At 49.8% G+C, this 17,638-nt stretch overlaps 1 long non-coding RNA gene across 1 annotated transcript; it reads left to right on the forward strand.

Annotated features, from left to right (window-relative positions):
* The first annotated feature begins 562 nt into the window (after positions 1-562).
* On the forward strand, positions 563-13,830 carry LOC135407987 (uncharacterized). The gene is made up of 2 exons (XR_010427128.1): positions 563-4,605; positions 13,701-13,830. It is a non-coding gene; the product is annotated as an uncharacterized LOC135407987 (long non-coding RNA).
* Positions 13,831-17,638: the final 3,808 nt, after the last annotated feature.

The following is a 17,638-nucleotide window of genomic DNA, read 5'->3' on the forward strand; positions in this document are numbered from 1 at the left end:
TGCTCCCCACACACCTCATGGGGCACAGCTCCCGGAGCATCCCCTGCTCCCCACAGATCCCTCCATGGAGCACATCCCCCGCTCCCCACAGACCCCTCCACGGGGCACAGCTCCCAGCACATCCCACGCTCCCCACACATCCCATGGAGGACATTCCCTGCTCCCCACACATCCCTCCACGCAGCGCATCCCCCGGGCACCCCCGATCCCTCCTCTCCCGCTCCTCCGGGGCACCTCCGTCCCCCCCCGCCCTCCGCCCCCCGTAACTCCCGCGCTCGGTGCGGGTGCCGGTGCCGGGCTCCCTGCCCGCACTCACGGCGCTCAGCGCGGGGCCGGCGGGGGCGGCGCGGCGGCTCCGTCCCCCTCCCGCACACACACACAGGCTCCATTGTCCGCCGGCGGCGGCGCCTCCCCCCCCGCGCCCCGCGCACTTGGTACCGCCCAGCGCAGCCCCTCGCGCCCGCTCCCCCCTCCCCGCTCCCCCCCCCGCCTTCACCGGTTCTTCTCCCCCCTCCCGCCCCTCCCGCTCCCCCCCCCCGCTCCCGCCGCGTCCCGCAACCCGCGGAGAGGGGAATGGTACCGCCCGTCGCGCGCGCCCCGCCCCGGCAATGGTACCGTCCGCTACTCCCTCGGTCGGCGGCGGGACCGCCTCCCGCTCCCCGCGCCGCGCACTTGGTATCGCCCGGCACCCCCCCACAGCCCAGCCCCGGCCGGTGGGCGGGGCCTCTGTCCCTTCCCCCTCCGCCCGCCCGGTGGTACCAGCCGGGCCCTTAAAGGGACAGGACCCCCCCCTCCTCTCCTGGGGAGGCCGCGAGGCCCCGCCCCGCTCATTAGCATAGCCCGTCCTCCCGCCCCGCGGCGGCCACGCCCCCTCTCCCCTTTTAAAGAGACCGCGCGCCCCAGGCACTTCTTAAAGGGCCCCCACACACAAAATTCCCCTCAGCGAGAGTCGCCCTCCCCCCTCTCCCCCCCCCCCGTTCCCCGTGCCCCCGGTGCCCGCCCCGGTGCCGCAGGGGAGGCGCCCCCCGGTGCGGGCCGGGCAGGGACCCTCCCCCCTCCCCGCGCTCCCCCCACCCCCTGAGGCGGCGCGCGCGGGGGCCCGCCCTGCCCCCCCCCCCCCCACCGGCGGCGGCACCCCCGTAACGGAAACGGCGCGCGGGGCCCCTGAGGGGCGGCGCGCGCTCCCCCCTCCCGCCCCCCCCCCCACCGCCGGGGGGATGCGGGATGTGGGGATTTGGGATGAGGGATGACGGGTGCCCTGGCCCGCCCTCCTCCTCGGCACCGGCTCCCCCTCCACCCCCACCCCGCCAGCCTCCGCCTGCCGCCCGTGCGGGGGGGTGTTCCACGCCCCGGGAATCGCGGGGAGAAACCGGCCGGAGGTGCCGCTGGCACATGTCCCCTCTCCACACACGTCCGTGAGGGAGGCGGGATGAGAGCGCGAGGGAGGAGAAGCAGCTCCTTGCTGAGCAACCCCCCGGCTCAGAGCACCCACCGGCGGGGAGATCCCTGGGCTGTTTTCTCTGGTGGGAGAAAGCGCCGGGTTAAGCAGCAGCCCGGAGCTGAGCAGGGAGGGACCAGGCAGTAATGGCAAACAGACACAACCTATCAACTCCTAAAAACGCTCAAGGGCCCCATCCTGGACAAACGCTCCGTGTCTTGGGGGGATTAGACATCAAATGTGGTTCGGTTTCGAACTGGCAGCGAGGAGTTTTGAAGATTTGCAGCAATCCCCCGCCCTTTTCAGACCGAGATTTACTCTGTGAAAAGAGGGCTTTCAACATCCACTAATCCTCCCTCCTTCACCTCCACAAAAATGTTCTTAAAATGGGCGATCTCGCGGGCTGCGAGGAAGAGCCTTTCCAAGCACACCGATGCAGGGACCCACCGAGCAGAGAGAGCCAGCTGATCAGCTTTGCATATCCGCGATGCCTGAATAACCTGTTTGCCCAATACACCACCAGTGAACAGAAATGCAGTGTGTCCTCCCTCTCCCTTTATCCTCAAACGACCCATTCTTTGTCCGACTCCCACCCTGCCCAACTCCCACTTTTAAATAACCCAGCTCTTCGGAAGAAGACCCTTTCAGCGCAACCATTCACGCTGGGCGTTGCTCTGGCAGATAAAAGCACCTCCTCTCTCCGCTCAGCTTCCCACCCCTAAGGGGCTTTTCCACTTTTTGCCCTGCTCTTCTCCTCCCCTTGTCCATGCCCGCATGGAAACACTGTTAAAGAACTCTTTACAGCTTCCTGAGTAGGAATTATCACCTCTTCCCCAGATACTTTTCCTTGAGGGGGATACTCCCTAAGAGTGGGGTTTCAGTCCCTTCTGATTTGCAGACCAGAGACCCGAAGCAGTTCCCGCTGAACAGACTTTCAGCCCACTCACACCTTTTCCAGACAAGTCCCTGGGGCTACAAGTTCCCAGGATCCACTACCCCCCGAAGGTGAAAACCTGTGGTCTCTGACGAGTCTTTCCACCTCCCCTACTGACACCAGCCCCACCTGCACCTTTCCAGTGATCCCGGCAGTGCCTTCTACAGCTGAAGTGTTGGCTGTGAAACCCAACTGATCGGCTCCACTGGAACCACCACCTTTGCTGCCATCGGTTCCACAAACCCTTTCATACCTGACGTACAAACCCCCTCTGTTTTTACACTGATATGGGCCACAAAATGTAACATCCACTATTGCTCCCCTCCTAGTGGGCTGAGGCCAGGAAAGGCTGCCCCAGCAGCAGCACTGCAGAGCAGACCAGCGAGGCAACCATCCATGGTGAAAAGAAGAGATGTGCCTCACAGTGCCTCAGACAGAAGACCGGTCTGGCTCTCCTCGACACCAGGAACCCGTCATGCTTTGCTTAAAAGGAGGTTTGTTTCCCCTGGGCAGTAGAGGCTGGGATTTTTCTAGGGAGAGCCTAAGGAAGCCAGGCAACCCAACTTCCGTTTTCCAAAGGTACCTTTGAAAATCCTACCCCGTCCTTCGATCCCAACACATGCGACAGCAGCGATAAAATACGAGGTGATAGCGGGACTGCCTTTTTTGTTCTCCTCTCTCCTCTGACCAGTACTTCACTGTCTTGTCCCTTGAGGAGTCAGACCGGGGAAAAGGAGCACAAAATGCTACTAGTTTGCAGATGCTGCGGTTCCTCCGACTCCCCTCCCATCCCCCCGACCCCATCCCCCCACATTTCAAACAGTTATAAATGACTGTGCAACTCTGCAGGCAGCGGTCTCAAATAACCACACCAAGCCTCTCCCCTCCAACGGCTTTAAGTCTCTTCCTTCCTCTCTTTGGGGCTCCGGAGAGCAGCTATCAAGGTGTTTTGCTTCACTCTCTGGAGTTAAGTTGCTACTTCACCCACCACCTTTGGGAATCCGCCACGGCAGTGAATTCCCTAGGCAGGAATTCTCAGCTGAGAAATCCCTCCCTCCCGCTGTTCTTGAAGGGTTTTACCATGGGAACTGACAACAACAGGCTCCCAAATGATCTTAACTGCGAAGACAGGTTGTAAGTCAGGATTTCAGGTAGCAGAGCCCCCCCAGACAGTGGGACGGTCAGTGCCAGCCTCGAGAGCAGCCCCCCGTTTTGGGGCCTTGCCCTCCCTTGTCCAACCTCATAAAAGCTGCCCCAGAGAAGCCAGCTGTCCCGGCTCTTTAGAGCACTCTGGCAAATCCAAGAACATCTTGGAAACATTACAGCTCTCACCACACTGTGTGCGCTCTCCTCACAACTCCCTGTCCGCAGCAAGGACAGGAGATCGGCCCGTCTACTCAAAAGCAGGGTCCTCTTCCATTAGAGCAAACCAATCCTAAGGAAAGTTGCCACAGGAGCTCCAGTGCTGTGGAGCAGACAAGATAGCCCAGCCAGCTAAATACATTTGCATGACACTTTCTGCACATGGTTCAGAGCATGGCACACCCCAATCGCAGCTTTTATTCTCTTTAAGGGCCCAGCCCTGCAAACACTTAATTTTACATGTGTAAGTAGAGTCCCACTGAAGCATAATGGAGCTACTCATGCAAATAACATTGAGAGCGTGTAGGGCTGTGGCTCTGTTTCACTATTCCATCTGCAGCAGACCCAGTTTTAGAGGATCCTGCCATGCTCTCTCAGTTATTGCCGCTCACTTGTGCCAGCTAAACTATTCATGTAGCTACACTCACAGGTGAGCTGCTTAAACAATCCAACTCTTTTTTAAAAGCCCTACTAAGAAGGACAAATCCTTAAGGCCAGACCAGCTCTGATGCAGATTTCATCCCCACGAGCGCCTGAACTGGCACAACTGGAGGAGGTGGAAACATCTGAGGAACAGGAATTTTGAAGATGGGATTGAGGGAAGGCGAAATGGCGACACAGAGCCTTAGCTTGTGAAGGCTGGAGGCATTACCCTCTTCTGAAGTTACACCCTGCTCCTGAGCATCCACTCTCTGAAGCGGAACCTTCTCCAACCACACAGTCATTCCACATGAAACAAGTTTCACCCCAAATGCAACAGCAGATTGGGCCTTTTCAGTCATTAAAACTTAAAAACCTTGCCTCGAGAAAAGCCGTCACCAGTAAGAAGAGTGTTCTACCCAGGATCAGGGACGTGCACTCCTCCTTGCAGGTAAAGGCTGTCATCACCATGTGCATCTGTAGCCAGTGCATTGCTGCTCCTGCAGTCACAGGATCCCTTGCTATTAGCTTTGACATGGCACATTTGGGCCATGCAAAATGTTCCCTATGTTATTTTTTTTTTTCCAGTTTATGGGCTATTTTATCTCCAGCAACTCTGTGCTTAAATTGCACCACATATTTCCTGTCTGCTGAGGCAAGATTTCCCTCTTTCAGTGCAATTATAACCTTCCAGCAGGGAAGCTCCACTAACTCCTTAAGAGCTTTGCTCTCTATAGTGCCTCCCAAACTGCATTCATGTACACCTGAGCAAAGTGGGTGTAAAACACCGTCACTGTTGGAAGTGAAGCACACACACCATTAGGAGGATGTTTTGCTTTGTTTGTTTGCTTTAGGCTTTGGGTTTTTTTGCTCTGGTGTAGACGATCAGAGAAGCTGCAGGACAAGAGAGAGATCAGGCTGTATGAAACCATTTTCTTACCGGCTTTGAGTTTTACAGGGCTGCATGCTCTAATGAGCCTTCTCGAAAGGAAACAACCCATTTCTGTAAGGAATCCAGGTGATTATGGTTTGCATACCGCCGTGATCTCTCTGCATGGGCACGGGGGAGCTGCCTTCATGAATCTTGCTGCAGGATGAAGTCTAAAGCTGGACAATGTGAAAGAGATGGGAAAGGGCCACAGGGAGGGGTAGTTTAACATCCATTGTTAACTTGGAAAAAAATCCTTCTTTCAGAAAGTCTTTTATTTATTGTAAATCATTCCTAAAAGATTAGGAAATCAGGCCTGGGGGAGGGGGAGAGATTGTTGTGGCTTTCTTTCTTGTTCGGCGTCTTTTGGTATTAGACATTATCCTGAGTCTCCTCAGTTTTACTGAACCTCAGTCCTGCAAAAACCACCAGAGAACATTCCTAACATGGTTCGGGTGAACAGTCCCTCTGCACCCCAACATGTGTGGGACTTCACAGAGGAGGGAAATGCACGTATTTCCATATCAATGTCAGGATCCACACTCACACACATCCCTCCCAAAAACACACACACAAACCCCCACCACTGCTGGCATAAGACGACCTGTAGCTCACCTACAGCAATGACTACTGCCTAGCTGGCTGCACAGGGCACAGAGCTGTGTTGGGAAAGAAACTGGCTGATGGATCAGACCAGCACTGGCTGCACAACATCACCCTAAGGTAACAGTGTACAGATGATGGCAAACTCACCCGGGCAAGAAAGGCCTTTCTCTCACTTTCCTGTCTGCACTGGAAAGAGAGAAACAGTTGATGTTGCGTTTTCCTGTTCACATGAACATCCAAACAATCTGAGCCTTAATCAAGCTTGGGCTGGAGCATGGGAGTGTGCCTATGGTTAAAATACTCTTCTGGATCTCCAGAGAGCCTTACTGTTCATCTGCCACCCTTCAAGATGTTATGCCCCATCAAAACTCTGGGGTGATGAATAAATCCCACGTATTATAACATTCCAGTTGCTGGAAGCTCTTGCCCTATTTAGAAAGTCATCTCTCAAGTCAATAAGCAGGTATGAGGCAAATACCATGCAGCCACAGAGATAAATGCTCAGCCCTATCTCCTATGATTAAAAAAAAAGGGAGAAAAAGAAGGAGAGAACAGATACCGATTCAGAAAGGAAATCAGGTAAACAGAATCTGGGGAAACATATGCTCATGCAACACATGAAAAAATATGAATTCATACTAAACAAAGGTGGAAAATTTTGGCATGCAGAAGACTCCAAAATCAATGATTGCCCAGAAACACTGCTTCCACCACACTGTCCCCATGTTTTACAGGGAACTGCTAACACACACTGAGTGCTGTGGTCCTGCCAGGGGAATCTGTCTGTGGACATGCCTGACCCTTCAGCCTTTTAAGATTCTCAGCCATGACTTTACACTCCCTTTGTAAGTGTATGGCCATCTTTAACATCAAGGAGAACAGACATGGCAGCAGCTCACAAAATTCCCAAACTCACCTCCTGCTTCCGCTCAGCCACCTGCTGAGCCTGGTACAAGACAACAAGCCCCACTGGATAGCCACACAGCCACATTCTCTGCACTGCCTGCCCCACAGTGCCAGGGCACGCATGTTTGTACTTCCATGGTGTAAAACCGAGCAAACAAAGTTCCATTCCCAAAGCAATATTTCTGAGAAAGACATAACCAGATGAAGAAAGCACCTCTCATTAGGAGCATCCTTCTCACAGAATAAATAGAAGGAAGCTAAGTCTGCCCTCAGACAGACAGAAGAAAGCATCTGTTGCCAACACACATAACAGCTCTCTTGGCATAACGGGCTTTTTGTGCCTTCCAGTGCTGCTCCTCCAGCATCCGGCTGCTCCGGGTACCCGCCTGCTGCACAACAGGGCAGCGACACACACGGGTCACACTCATGGGCTACAGCTGCCCCTACAGCCAGCAGAGAGGTGTTGGAGGGCAACATTTTGCTCGTGTGTCTCCTTCAAGGCTATAGTAAAATAAAACCAACTTCAGTATGAATTTCCCTCTAGACTGAGCACAAAGAAACCAAGCCCCCACTGTACCACAGACTAGCCCATTAAAGCGAATGGTTAAACTCTTGCTATGAAAAAGTAGGCGTTGTTGTCTGTTTTGTGAGGCAGAAATCAATATTCCCGCCTCCTCTCCTTCTGTTATTTCACCTTGAGATACTCATGCTCAGTTAGATGAGATCTGAGTCTTACTCACTGTTACTGCAACTTTTCTGTCTCCAGCATTTCACAGGGTCACGGATGTTCTTGGAGTCCTAACCTGCCTGTAATTTACCACTCAGCTCCCTAAACTGGTGACTGAAGTAGTGACTGATTTTCCTCCCAAATCGCACCACTGCAGCCATTTCTAACTGTTTATCTACACCCTCACCTCCATCATTTTGCTCCCCGTGTCCTCCAATAATGACCCTCTCTCTGCCACAGCCTCTCTCTTCTCTGGACCCCTATAATTCACTCCCTGCTAGCCTCTTCCATACTGTGGCCATCTCGTGTAAATGATGTTTTATTGTGGAATGTCCCTTCTGCTCTCACTCTCCCTTTAATTTAACTGTGGGGGGTAGCTTGGTTAAGGCTATCCATTTGGGGGGAGGAAGGGGGGCAAGGGGGAAAGGACCTGGGTGACTGATGCTCAGCCCAGGCAACCCTTCAGCAAAGTTGGCTGGGAAGAGACAGTTAGGGTAAGATAAGCCAGCACCATACCCCAACAGCTGCTCCTTCAACCAGGTTTCCCTGCGGCAGTTCAGATCCAGGGCCTGGACCGATTCCCACAGATCAGGTAGCAATAATGCCAGGCTGACTGGGCTGTTCTGATGAGTCCTCTTGGATGCAGCTCTGCCTACGCTCATGCCTGCCTCTGTCACCTAAGGATTAGACAACTGCAATATGGTCTGTTTGGCACCACGCTTCAAATCCATTCATAAACTGAAGGCAGTGCAGAACTCAGCGCTCGGTTAGAAAAGCCATGTCTCTCACTCATGATCATTCTCGCATTTGTGCTCCATTTCTATGCCATCTGACCACTGGCTTTCAGACAGATTTTAACATGTTCCTGTTGACCTCTAGTGCCTCGCATAGCAGAACCCTTCCCAGCTGACAAATCACCTCCTGTTTTCCTAGAAGCTGTGGAAAAGACACCCGGTACTCTCACACAGGTACCCGGGAGAGCAGAGTTGAGGGTTGTTCAGTCTCTAGTTTGCCATTGTTTGCCGGTGACAGTCTGATGAAATTGCTTGAGTTATAATGAAGACAGTTTTCATTATCTGTCATTTAAAAATGTCAAGGGAGCTTAGACTGAATGGATAGGTGCTACCTGTTGTTTCAAATAGCTTTTGATGAAAGAAATACATTTCAAAAATACCAGTCACTGATTTACAGGTGCTGTGCAAAGATTACATAAAACAGTGAGATCCCTCCACAGAAAACAAGCAGATCTCACCCCTTGCTTCTTAGTTTAGACTTTGGCTTATCATCAGTGTGGTGCTGACTTTCTTCTGCAATAATCATCGTTGGCTTTCAGATCTGCAGGGTCCCAGATGAGAGAGGATGATATCAACAAAAACAGGACTCTTCATCATTACAGGGCACTAGACAGTTTTGGCCTAGCTGTATAAATGCTTCATCTTCTGCATTTTTACTTATGCACTTTTATGGTGCAAAGTGTGAACAACTTTAGCAACAGATGTCATGACTGGACATACTTCTGCCCAAACATTTTGCTAGTCCCTCTCCACTAACGGTGTTGGCCTCTCACAGCTGAACTGCAATAACAGGCTGTGTGAATGTTCCTAGTCCATCTGAGCACAAAATCTGCCAGCTTATTTTAAATCACACCATTTTACTCCCCAGCATGAATACATCTGCTGACAATACCTGCCTTGCAGATCCTGAGAGACACCTAGGGCAGCATGCTTCTTTTCCATCTATATTTCCATTATATTTCAGAGCATCCATTTAACATGTGAGATGGTGCTGTTTAGGGGACCTGCCTTGGTAACGTAACTGATGGGACACTCCCTGTGCCTTGCCTTGCTTACAAGACAGGCTGTTCCCTACCCACAGCCTGCACCTTTTGCCTGTCCTCTCTGTCAAACCAAGACAAAATGAATGCCAGCAGTCCATACAGCAGCATGCAAGAAATGCAGTTAATACTCTGTGTACAGTCTTTAAGAACCACTTGTATTTTTGGTCATTGCTTTTATATGAGGATCCAGCATCAAAGACTGTAGCAAGAATCTCATGTAAACATTTAAATGCTGAGGCACAGATACCTTCTACTTAAGAATCAGATAACAAAGACTGCTGCTGCTCTGTCCAGTGACACGACTTCAGCCTGCCTAGGTCCCATGCAGATCAGCTGGCTTCCTCTTCCAAGCCCCTATTTCCCCCATGTGCAGCAACTGCAGTGTCTCCCACGGTGCTCCTGCTCTTGGTGGTGTACATGATGTTAAAACCTAATATTTGATGGTAATGAGGAAGGAGAGAAGGACTGAGCCTTAGGATGGTGGACTCTGAAAGTCACAGATGTGGGGAAGAAATAAGATCGTTCCCAGACCTGATCATTTCCATGCCTTGTTTCCATTGAGACAATGTTTCCCAGGCACTTACTTTAGTCATCTTTACAAAGCATCTCCTAAAGAAAAGGGTTTATGTTCCTGGCAACACGTTCCAAAAAAACATGTCCCCAGCTCCCTGCTGCCATAAGCAAGAACAACTCCAATGATTTCAATAAAGCTGCACTTTCTGTGGCCCTAAGGCTATAACACTACAGTAAACAAAGCCAAATTCCATAAGCCAGATGCTTTAAGGTCTGAATCCAAGTCTTCAACATCTTACACATAAGATCCACCAGTAGATGACTGAACCCACACCTTCAGCTGGCTGTCACCAAGCTCTGTCACCCACCAGCAGAACATGGATCCCAGGGCCTCATCCTGGGGCACAGCAATGGCTGGTGGACATCAGCCTGCTCCTTGAAAGGGCAGTGGTACCTCTCTCCTCTAGGATCTGTGCTGTGCCAGCATTCCCAGCCTCCCTGCTGAGTCCTCTGCCCCCTCCAAAAAGAAACTCCCATTCCCTACTCTAATAACCACAAGGATGAGTTTGACAAATAAAATGCTTATACCAAACCCAAATGACCTTACAATTTCAGCTGTTTACCACTCCAGTTTCTTCTTCACCTTCCCATCACACAGCTTGTTTTCCTTTACATTTAAGACATCCAAACAAACGCCGCTCGCTCCAAGGACGGGATGGCTCAAGGCTGTTGCCAGATTAGTTCTGGGACCCACTGGCACATGCTGGAAGCAGACCCATGGCTCAGTTAGATGACAGCATACATCCTGGAATAATAAGGATGCAGGGCTGGATAGTTGCTCAGGACTGAGTGAACACAGCAAATGAATGGTCTTTCCAGCTTCAGAAGTGGCCCCTGAAGAGCATCAGTAAGGGACTTTGGCTTGATAATATAGTCTGGGGAATCTACTGCACACAGCTCCAGTGAGTAATGCTGAAAATCCATAGGCAAAGGAAATGTTTTAAAACAGAGGAGGAAAATCTACTTGAAATCAATACTGTGGAGGTCTCTAAAAGGAAACACTCTGCAAAAAAGGACACATTTGCCACATATAAATCTTTAATGATACCTTGTAGTTTTAACAAAGCATTAAAAAACCCCAAACAAACAAAAAAACCAACCCCAGTCGCTGTAATACACCTGAGAGAGCAATCATCCTCACATGGCAAAATATGATTTTCACACCTGGTAAATGAAATGACTCTGCTGCATCCCAAGGCCAGGGTTAGGGGCTAAGGTGAGCTGTTAATGGAAGGTTAGAGACCACGAAACAGCTCTTCAGGGAGCACCTTTCAGATGCTCTTTTCATGTCCAGCAGTTGCACAGTAATCAGAAGGCACTGGCAGCACATACTGAAGTCACTGTCGCTGACAGTGGTCCTAACTGTGCAGTCACCAGTTGATAGCCTGGATTAAGATACTGGCTGGCACACCCGCGCTCCTCTGACTCAGGAGAAGGCTCACTCTCTTCTAAGAGCAATTCTGTACTCTTTCATCTCCCTCCTGGCATGCCTTCTGCAGCACACCAGGGTTAACCACTCGCTCTCTCCTCGCAGATGAAGAGCCGAGACAACAAACTTTTCGATCGCACACAGCTCGAGCCTCTGCGCCGCTAAGAGAAAAGCACACACTGAAAAAACGAAGGAAAATCCTGATCGCAGCCATGCTGGTAGGAACCTGATGACATTCAGAATCTGTCCTGCATCAGCACAGGAGACTGCCAGATCCAGGCAGGATGGCTATGCAATTTGCCAATCACTGGGGGAACAAGAGAGAAGTGAGACCTGCAGGGAGCCAACAGGCCCTGGAGGTACAGATATTTACAACAAAAAATCTGAGTGGAGTCAGCAAGAGGAAGAAGCACAGAGAAATACACTACATGATCTAGCACCAAACAAGACACGTGGCTTAACAAGATGCTTTAGAGTATCTGGCTCCATAAATTAGACTGTGATTCCCAGTTCTTTAGCTCCCAGCTCCTGCTGATTTCTGAGTATAAAGGGGATGTTTGTCACTCCCAAGATCAGACACCAGCTCGAATGCCTTTCAAGAAGTACACACGAGTATGTTCCTAGGGAAGAATGAGCTAGAGCTAAGCCTTCAAATGAGCACAAGGAGAACCTCCTGCCCACAGACAGGAAAGTGGTAACCTCCTTCACTTCCTTTGTGGCTTTAACCTAAACCACAACTCCTCCCTTTGGGTTAGAAGTCTCTTCCACTCATTCAGATGTTTGTCAGCTTGTCTCTCTCTAATACCCAGCATCCGTCACTGCCACATAGGAAAAAAAAAACAACAGCTCTCTTCTTTTTTTCCTCTCTCCCACACCCCTTTTGCAGTTTCTTCCCTAAACAAGAATGGCTTCAATGCATGGCAAAGCAAGTCTAAACTACAGCTCTTCAGGCACAGGCACAGAAATTAGCAATTGCAACATGAGGGGGCAGGGAAAAAGGAGACGTTGGCATACAGGCTACACCAACATTTGGGAATGCTGGCAGTGAGGAAACACTGCTGCCAGCAGGAAGAGCGATGCCAAAATAACTCACAGGGCTTTTCCATGAGCGTGAGCACTCCTTCCCAGCCCGGGGTCCAACGTTCCTTCTTCTCCCCCCGAGAGCTTCAGAACATGGATGAGGTGCTGGAAGCGAGGGGCAGAGGGAGGTGAGCACAGGGAGGAGCTGTGCTGCTGCTCAGGAGGCCCTGTGCATAAGGAGGTGAGAAGGGCAGATCCCATCATCCCTAGTGTGGGGCATCAATTAGGGAGAGGCACCACCTGGGCTCTCCCCTGAGATCCCATCATCTGCTGAAGGTATTTTTAAGCATGTGAGAGACAGAGGCTCCCACCCCAAACCCTCCTGATCCAGAGGCTTAACCTTATCATACCCAGGTGACACTGGGGTGTTTCAGAGAAAGTTAAGCCTTGTGAAAGGTTTGAGCAGTTTTTTGACCACAGGAGTTTTTTGCTACCTTAAAACTGCCTGTACCAGGTAGACAGAGAATTACTCAGGGGGAAACCTCTCCCACTGCTCCCACTGCAACACTCCGGGCAGCCACACATGGTATCAGGTGATGCAGTCACTCCCTTGTCACCTGCCACTCCCAGGACACTTCAGAACTATGTAATGTGAAAGGAAATGCCTTTTATTCCTTCAAGGTTTTCAGAAATTTCAAATTTCTGTATATGATCAGGTTAAAAAAAATTAGTCTTCAAAAATTATACCTAGAAACTACAACCAAATTAATTAAATGCGAGATTTCATTTTAGCTTCTTGAAACACTCCATTTTGACAGCTTCAAAACTTTCCTCCTTTTTTTTTTTTTCAAGATGAAACACAAAACTGGAATCAACTTTTCCTGAAAATAGCAACAGTTCTGGCAAATCAGCAATTTTCTGAGAAAAATTATCTCTGGAGAAAAATCTTAACAAAACCTAGATCTATTATTTCCTCCCAACGCCACACAAGAACATGCCTCCGTGGTGCAATTCAGCCTTAAGTTTCATAGCAACTCAGATTCAGACATATTGCACACACAGATATTAGAATATGCCTTCGACATCATGAGCACAATGCAAAACAGTGTATATACAATATGGCCAAGCAATGCTGCTATGGAAACCCTTGCTCTGAATTCCCGTATATGGGGTGTTTAAATTCCTGTCCCTAATATTGCTTTAACAGAATTTTGTGTACTTTATTTCCTTGCTCAAGTCATCTCCCCATTCCAGGGAGGACTCTCCCCCTTGGAAAAGGAGGATGTTTCTGTGGGTGAAGCAGAAGGTAATGAGACCTGCACCGCATTCCTGGTGCTGCCATATACACCAGCTCCTTGAGCTACAGCAAGAGAAGTGACGGATTTGTGCCTCAGTTTCTGCAGCTGTAAAATGGAAATACGATGACGTTTTACTTCGGATATGACTTGGATGTGCTTTGAAACCCTTTGTGACAGCCAGAAGATACATGCATCCTTATTCTTATTTGTTACTTTCCGTAGGCGAGGAGTTACTGTCCTCTACAGACCTATGCTGATGATCTCTATACTGGAGAACCAAATCAGGAAGTACAGTCGCCCACTCATGTAGCAAACAGATAAGTAATAAAGCAGCACACTTGCCAACTCCTAAGGAGGTGGTTTCTTAAAAAGACATAGGAAGCTTTCATGTTTTGATGCTGACTAATTTCAGAAAGTTCCCGTTTCACTCTCTTGATCTTAAACTTCTTCAAAAAATATGTTGACCTGCTCTTCTGAAGTATATTCTGCTGGGGAGGGTCAAACTGGCTAGATTAAAGGTGACAGTGCTGGAAGAGAAGAGGATACTTTATCATCTCCTCCAGTTGCTCCTGGTGACCACAGTGGTACCTTTCAGGTCTCACCCCAACAAGGAGAGGACACTGCAGCCAGCAGTGGCCATCTGAAACTCCGCCTTCTGCTTCGGGGTGCAGCACATCCCGGGGTGCACGGCACCACCTCCTGCAAAATCTGAGCAGAATGTGCAGCCTAATCACCACCACCCAGCAGCCAAACTCACCCCTGCAATCCACTGATCGCAAATGCAGATTAACTTACTTGTATTTGTCTGATGGTGTAATTGCCAGACTGCACATTCAAATGAGTATTTGTTTAACTGTGTGATACACAGATAGAGCTTATGCACTTGAGGCCAAATTTACCCCTGTTGTAATTTCCCTAACTCCAGTAGCAATTACTCAAAGGACTAATTTGGCCCACAGTGTTTCCTAGTATATGTGATTCATCATTTCTTTCCTATAACAAAGAATAATACACTGTTTCAATCAGTGGTGATATCCTGGCCTCCTTGAGGCTGCCGGACTCCCTGTTTAATCAGACATAAAACAAATCACTTGCAGAGGCAGAGGCGTACAAGCATGCTTTAATTACAATATTGTAACACCAATTAGAGATCTATCTAATCGAGAACTCAGTACTTCCTACTCGAGTATTACTCCCATGTTGGGATAATTACTGCTAATTAAGCTTGGAACTAATTAGGCCAAATGATCTCATTTATACCAACATAGATGACTTCTAGGAGTTCACACACCAAAAAAAAAAAAAAAATCCAAGGGTGATTTTATCATTCCTGGACTCATCTGCACTTCACTTTTGAAATGGACTGTCCCTTCCCAACGCATAATCCCTGCTAGAAATGAAGTCCCAGATCTCAGATGATCTCACACTCTTCCAAGGCAGAGAAACGCTCTCTGAAGGTGTTTCACTGGGTTGGCCCAAATCACCTTCTACTCCAGTCGACACAGAGTCATGTCCCATCACGGCCTGGTTCATTGCAAACCTACAGGCTGCACTCACACCGTTATGGTCACAGCTCTCAGTGCTCTTAGCACCACCCACACCGCCCTGACTGCTGCACAGAATAAGGTTTGCTGTGGAGTGCTGTGCAGTGTTAAGGCAATAACTGTAAAAAAACCCCAAAACAACTCTTAAACATGCAGTCAGCCACATGTACTTGTTGAATGATCTGCATCAATGCTGTGTATAATTAGAAATGGCATCCCAACACCATTCAGTAACGGTGGCCCAGCTGTGCTGTATGGGATGGCTGAGGGCAGGGGCTGACTCCAGCTGATGGAGCTCCTTGCAAAGCCCGTCTGTGCTACAAGGCTCCTCGTGCTCACAGTCTGACTGCATCTAACAAAGCTGGCTTCACACTGCAGGCAGAAAAATAAAGGACAGCCCGTGAAGCTGTGTTTATGTTGCAGCTTCTCCTCCTCCCCTCCAACCCCAAAATTCTGAACCAGCTCAGCAATGAGATTCTCAGGTTGAAGAGGCACCAAGGCAACTTCCATTTAGACCTGCTCTTAGCTTATGGAAAGAGTCACAAGCAGCAAGTAGGGTGTTCCCCACCTAATGGTTGAACTGAGTGGGGTAAAACAAACCTGAAAAACAAAACCTTTGCATTTTTGTCTGGGTATTTGGGGGACTGTGAGTTAGCTTCTCACCCAAAGATGGTTTGCACCAGTGGTATGATTTCCTCCCTGCAGCATTTGCCACTTTCAGATTCCTGGATGAGTGAAAGAAGAATGCCATCTACCAAAATACCTGTCCCACCTCTCAAAGGGACTGGACATCTTTCAAATGCAAGGAAGGGCTAGTACCCAAGAACTGGCTGGGAGCACCCATCTTGGCACATAGCTGTCTGTGCTACAAAATTCACAAACCTACGTGGTCTCCTGTCCCTGGGTGGTCAGAGCACCTCAGCACCTCTGCTTTGGCTGTCCCGTCTGCAGAGGCTGCAAACCAGTGGGTCTGTGCTATCAGACAACACAGGTAAGTCAAGAAGGGTTCAGTCACACTCACTGCACAGGCCACCTCTCTCTGCACATCCCTTCTTCCAACTCCTGCCTCAAATTCAAGCCTTCCAGGACCGGCTTCGAGGTGCAGCATGTAGTAAAACCTGCTTTCTCTTTACTTCTGGCTTTCTCTCACCAGCTGCTTTTATTACTCCTAAAGCTTCCTCCTAAACACTTCTTTTTCTCACGCTTCCTTGTACTTCAGGCTGGAATCCTGAAGCTGCTGAACTCAGGAATTCACCATTGTCTCCAGGTCTTCTTCCAGCTTGCCCCTTTATCCTCACAGCAATCATTGTTCCCTGGTGAGTCACAGACACCCCCCCCTTCTCCCCTCCAAATGCCTCCTGAACAATCTTCTCTTTTCCAAAGCCTGTCAAAACTGAGCCCAGCAGGATTCCCTACACCAACCTGACCTGGTTACAATACCTCCTGGAACTGATCCTCCAGCTGTCTGTGAAATTTCTGTAGAAGTGCCATTACTTTATGCAGTACCATTAGCAGAAGACTAATAAATAATGCACAGGAATAACACAATCCCCAATAAACAATGTACTGCTTCTTCTCCTATTTTCTTAAGTGAGCAACATGGATCCTAAATCTGGTCTCCCCTCTCCAGTTGTTACCCAATGCTCTTCTCAGCTACCAAACTCTCTCCTCCCTCCCCTAGCAAGCCTGTCATTCCTTTCTTCCCAGCTGCCAGGGCCTTCCTTGCTACCTCCTCCAGCCCAAATACACCAGCAGACGTGAATGCAAGCGTCCATACAACACAAATGCAAACACCCGGACACATATCAGGTTGCATGCTGAAAATGCACATTTTCATACGCTGCAATAGCACATGGAAACATGTGCATGGCTCACTGAGTATCATATTTATTTGGGTATCTGCTGGAACCCCTCTAGGAAGAGGTGAGTTGGAGGAGATCTTCTGATGAAAACAAAATTGCTGAATCCAAAGTTTGGGCAAGGCAGTGGTAGATATATGATCAGGACGGTGTTGGGCAGAAGAACACATTGGGCCCAGGGGGCCTCTGAATGGCATCTTTAGCATTAAAAGGGAGGAATTCAGGAGCTTTAGATCAGAAGTGCATCCCAGACAGGCATTAGACTCTACTAAATAAGGTGCTTTACACTGACAGAGCGCCAGAAACCTCCTAACATCCTCCCCATGGTCTGCACACAGGCAGAGGGCAGAAGCCAAGCAGACAAGCTCTCTGTGTCAAGCTCCCTGTGTAAGAGAGGAGGGAAGGGAAGCAACATCCTGGTGAAGGAACATCAAGTCACAGCCACTACAGAAAGCACCATGAATGCTCTAATCTGGGACTGCAGTAAGTCCTTCAGGACAGGGACCGTCTCTTTCCAGGGTCTGGACAGCGGGACTCCAGCCCCGTATCAGCACTTCAGCATGCAGTGTACAAATATTTATTGTCACCAGAGGCCTGCAGAGAGAGGCTGTCTCAGATGGACCTCCCCAGGGGCATCTGCAGGGATGATGGAGGTCTGAGTCAGCGACCTAAGACCCAGACCTGGGGAGCTCTCTGTGAGTCACAGTGCAGCATGTTCCTTCCAGACAGGTTCCCTCAGTTATTTTCAAACACTCAC

The sequence above is a fragment of the Pseudopipra pipra genome, chromosome 2, assembly GCF_036250125.1.
Source record: "Pseudopipra pipra isolate bDixPip1 chromosome 2, bDixPip1.hap1, whole genome shotgun sequence".
Taxonomy (NCBI): domain Eukaryota; kingdom Metazoa; phylum Chordata; class Aves; order Passeriformes; family Pipridae; genus Pseudopipra; species Pseudopipra pipra.